The sequence below is a fragment of the Zingiber officinale genome, chromosome 5A, assembly GCF_018446385.1.
Source record: "Zingiber officinale cultivar Zhangliang chromosome 5A, Zo_v1.1, whole genome shotgun sequence".
In the NCBI taxonomy this organism is placed as follows: domain Eukaryota; kingdom Viridiplantae; phylum Streptophyta; class Magnoliopsida; order Zingiberales; family Zingiberaceae; genus Zingiber; species Zingiber officinale.
The window spans coordinates 77,979,865-77,984,858 of record NC_055994.1 but is presented as its reverse complement, the minus strand read 5'-3'; the positions used below and the strand labels follow the sequence as shown (position 1 = coordinate 77,984,858).

Sequence of the window (4,994 nt, the reverse complement as noted above, 5' to 3'; positions counted from 1 at the left end):
TCCGGTCAGCCCATCGACCTAGCTGGACTTCTCGCCAAGCGTCCGGTCAGCCCGTCGACCCGCTTGGACTTCTCGCCAACTATCCGGTCAGCCCGTCGACCTAGCTGGGCTTCGTGCCAGACATCCGGTCAGCCCGTCGACCTGTCTGGACTTCTCCTGCTCACTCGATCAAAGTGTCAGACAACAACAAAACTAACTTAACCCATTTGTCATTCATCAAAACCTAGGTTAGACCGTTAGTGCTACCCGCACCAACAGCTTGCCCTTGACTATGCCCTCCCTGTCTGCTCCCCAGCTATTCATGTGCCAAATGCCTCTGCTTGTTCTTGTAGTATTTGAATCATCGCTTCATTTTTGAAGCCCTAAACTAAAGGCTTCTCTCACTCACTGTCTTCGTCGTCTCCTTCTCCAATCCTCCCGTGGCGGTGGCGGATCTCCATTCCATCGCCTCTTGATCCAGCTGAGTTCTTCCTTCATGGCGCCCGTCGCCCCTGCAGCAGACCATATCCTTCCTTCTTCTCCTTGCTTGTCACCTCAGCTTCAAGGGTTCTTGGAAGAGTTTATGCGGGGGTTCCTCGATCGATCGTGAATGATCACTTTTGGTTCCATTTCCTTTCTCTTTTCGTGTTTCTTTCTTAGCCGGTCGAGGTTTTGGATCCCGTAGCTTTCTTCTTCTTCTTTTTTCTGTAAATGGTGCTTCTCAGATCTTTGTTAGGGTTCTTTTCAATCATAGAGAAACTTGTATCAGGTTAGTTTATGCATTTCAGTTTCGCACTTTCTCGGTCATCTAAGCTTTTAGCTTTTCTTGCCAAAAAGATCGCTTTGTCTAGTTGGTATTATCCTTAACGCTACACTACAAAAGCTTCAAATTTATTGCAGAAGCTGTTTTTGGATCCTCAGCCGAAGTCCAAAGATGTTGTTGAAGCCACCAAGCAGGTAATAGTTTTTATTCAGTGTAGTTTTTTTCTTGCATAAGCTATCTCTGGACCTTGAACATAATTGGTGCGAGTAAATGGTTGCTTCTGAAATTTAGGTTTTTGTTGCCCATACTGGATCGAGTAATGTTGAATCGTCAAGCATGTGGACTCCTTCAGAGGATTCGTCGGCACCTGTTCTGTCTAAATTTACTGATGGTGGCAATTATTATGTGCCCACTTGTTATGCATCCCCAGCCTATTTCTTTGGAGGTGGTGAATTGTAATGAAGATTGCTTGGTCACTGCACTTATCTGCAATCTTTTGTTCCTAGCTATATAAATGTCATTTCTATTGCATTCTTCAGGTTATGATAAGGCTGTCAAAGACTAGAATGATTACTCCACGTATGTAAATCAATGATACAACCATCATATTCAGGAACAATCTATCTGAGCGGTCAATGAAACTGAGAACTCTCAGGAGGCCTTACAGGTTCCTGATATTATTTTGCGGCAGCATGCGGAAAAATAGTATGTGAATTTCCTTCTTGCCATTTATTGTTGAAATTATGGATTACATAATTGTGGGTTTATTTGTTGCATTCTGATAGTTACAAAAATACATTTTTAGGGAATGTCTTCTTGTGAGACAATTATTTTTTCAAAACAATTCTAAAAACTTTATTGACCTTGGTAGTGGAGTCATGGGATACGGAGGTTTTCCTTCTAATTTGAGGACTTCACAAGGAGGCCTTTCTTTGAGTATTGGTAAGAACTTACAATATCTCTACACTTCTGCTATTTGCTTTTACTTGCATTGTCATTCAATCACTTTATTGTTTAAAAATATTATTATCTTTCTTATTTGTTGAACATAGATGTCTCTACTACTATGACTGTGTGTCCTGGACTAGTGGTTGGTTTTCTACTTGCAAATCAAAATGTCAAGGATGCATACAAACTGGACTGGAACAAGGTGATTAAGAATTTGTTCTTTATTTTTATTTTCTAGGTTATTGAATGCCTATATATAATATACTTATTGAGGCAACTTGTTTTAGCTTGCTTGTTTCATTCTTCATATTGTGTCTACTAAGATTATTTTTTTCACTGTTTGTTGTTGCTAGGCTAGAAGAGCTTTGAAAATTCGAGAGTGAAGACAACTCATACAAATCAAGAATTTAAAATCATTGGGATAAGTGGCAAGCCTTGCAAAGATGAAACCTAACTAGTTGAGGGGATAATGACCTTGTTTTGGATATTTTTATCTTCTAATATATGTTTATATTTTGCAGGTTCTATTGACAAAGTTTCCTAGCGTGCCACCAACGTTCCAAGTAACATCAAATGTTGTCCAGGATTTGACAATTACAAGTAATATCCACTCAACAATCTATATTTTGTTATCTATTTTTTTCATAATTAATTAAATGCATTAGTTGAAATGTGGTGAACTTTTGGAATTGGCTTATCTATGTTGATAATGTTTCTTCATTCATTTGGTAGTTTGATATCAAGCAGATGACACGATCTAGCGGATTTAGCTTAGGAGGAACTTTTCAATCTAGCCTTCAGCAATAGCAACTGCATACTACCACAACCCATAGTGGTGAGCTGCCTTTTGCCACTGGAAACACTCAAGACCTACGTTCACATGGCTCTAATTTCTTTCCTTCTCATGGTAATTATCATTCACAGGCACCTTGCCCTGGCTGCAATTCTTTAGATAGTTTAATCTTTATTAATGCTATGGATTAAATGGTTTTTCCCTCAACTTTATACAGATTCAAAACAGTGGAGACCCTAGTATTGGGTTGAGACCGTTGAACTCTCCTACACCAGCCTCTGGTATGAGTATATATGAGCAACTGATTCAGCAATATCAACAACCACAAAGTCTTTCTCAACTTCAACTACAGCAGATGTCTGATGTTTGCCAGTCATATAGAGATCAAAATGTAAAGTCCACTTGGGTAACAATTACCGCCTAGTCCATTTGGCATGCTTGGATTATTGAGTGTTATTAATACGAATGATCCAGATCTAACATCTCTTTCATTGGGAATTGATTTAACAACAGTAGGACTGAGCTTGAGCTCGATAGATAGTCTTTATAAAATATTTGGTTCTCCATGGTCTGATGAGCCTGCCAAGGGGGAGCTTGAGTACTGTAGTCCAACATGTTATTATACCAAAACACTACCACCTCTACATGTAAGTTTTTATGTTGTGGTTTTATCTGCCGATATGAATGGAGTACTTGAAGAGTATATGATTTATCATATCTGTTATTGTGGTTGTAGCAACTACATTTCTCCAAATTTCAGCTATCAACCCTGTTTTACGTCTTCTACAGGTATTATATTCTTCCCTTTTATTTTTGGTGCTTTGCTCACATACTTTGCTTCACAAAAATCCAGAATGTTGGAAAAGGTTGACATGGAAGAATCAGCAAGTGAGAAAGAGGAGTCCAATGAAATTCTACAAGTTGAAAATTTTAATGGGACTTGAGTTGATAATAATTACTTGCAATCCTACATGGCATGAACCACCATCTCAAGTTTCTAGTCTTTTGACAATTGTTCATTAGTTGTAAATAAAGTTTATTTGTTTATTTGTATTGGGATAAATTTTATTTGAATATTAGACATGTTTCTTCTTTTGTGATTGTAATATAATTCTTGTATAAGTAACATTTTGAATGACATTGATATGGGAAATATTCTTTCTTTTGTGATTATGATTCTTTATTATATATTTATATTGAAATATGATATATTGGTATTAAAAGATAATAATTTAAAAGTCAATGATTTAAAACCATTGTTGTTGTCTATCACCCTCAAAGACAACGATTAAAAATCGTTGTCGTAGCCCCAAAAACGGTTGTAAACTAGTAGTGTTAATAAAAAAAATGCTCTAAACAACAACGGTTTTAAATCGTTGTCTTTTCATTCAAAGACAACGGTTTAAAATCATTGCAAAACTGTTGTCTTTTTATTCAAAGACAACGGTTTAAAACCGTTGTCGTAGCCCCCACTTTTAACCACACTGCCAATTACAACGATTTTAAAGGGCCTACGACAATGATTTTTAACCATTGTCTTTTAATATTTTTGTTGTAGTGCTAGGGCTTCGTACGAAAGATTATCTACATATCTAATATTCAATTGATTCAATCAAGGATGAGTTGACTCAACTCTTTTTGTAAAAACCTTTGAGTCAAATATCTTTATAGCCCAAGTATATGTAGTTGACATAGTTTTTGAATCAACAAACTCAAAATTTTTATAATAATTTATAACTTTAATAGAACAAGAATTTGAAATGGATTTAGTAGATGAATTAACCTTTTTCTTAGGTTTATAAATCAACAAACTAAAGAAGATAATTATGTACATCAACAAAAAATATACAAAAGAGTTACTTAAAAAAATTAGAATGAAATATACTAAGGAAATAAAAACGTCAATCGCAACTAATATAACATTCGATAGTGATCCAAATGGAAAACTAGTTGACCTTAAATACTATAAAAATGTCATAGGTAGCCTACTATACCTAACTACAAGTCGACCCGATATTTTATTTGCAGTTAGTATGTGCGCAAGATATCAAACCTAGGCTAGGGAATCTCACCTAACTTATATTAAAAGAATCTTTAGATATCTAAAAGACACAATTAATGTAGGAATATGATACCCTAAAATAACTAATTTTGAACTTATAGGATTTTTTGACTTAGATTATTTTGATTGTAAATTGAACAAAAAAGTACAAGTGTAGATGCCAACTACTTGGACTATAACTTATCATCTGGTTTAGTAGAAAATAACACTGTGTTGCTTTATGTACTATTGAAGCAAAATATATAGCAACGGGTGAATGTGTAACATAATTATTATGGATAATACACACATTAAAAGACTTTAACTTCAATTATAAAAATGTTTTTAACAAAGTATTGATAACATAAGCTCAATTAATTTAACCAAAAATCTAATGCATCATTCAAGAATAAAACATATAAAAATTAAATATTACTTTATTAGGGATCATGTCTCCAAAGGAAATATTG

General features: G+C 35.2%; 1 long non-coding RNA gene across 1 annotated transcript; it reads left to right on the top strand.

Annotated features, from left to right (window-relative positions):
• Nucleotides 1–3,100: 3,100 nt before the first annotated feature.
• Nucleotides 3,101–3,361, top strand: LOC121982922. The gene is made up of 2 exons (XR_006112332.1): nt 3,101–3,130; nt 3,220–3,361. It is a non-coding gene; the product is annotated as an uncharacterized LOC121982922 (long non-coding RNA).
• Nucleotides 3,362–4,994: the final 1,633 nt, after the last annotated feature.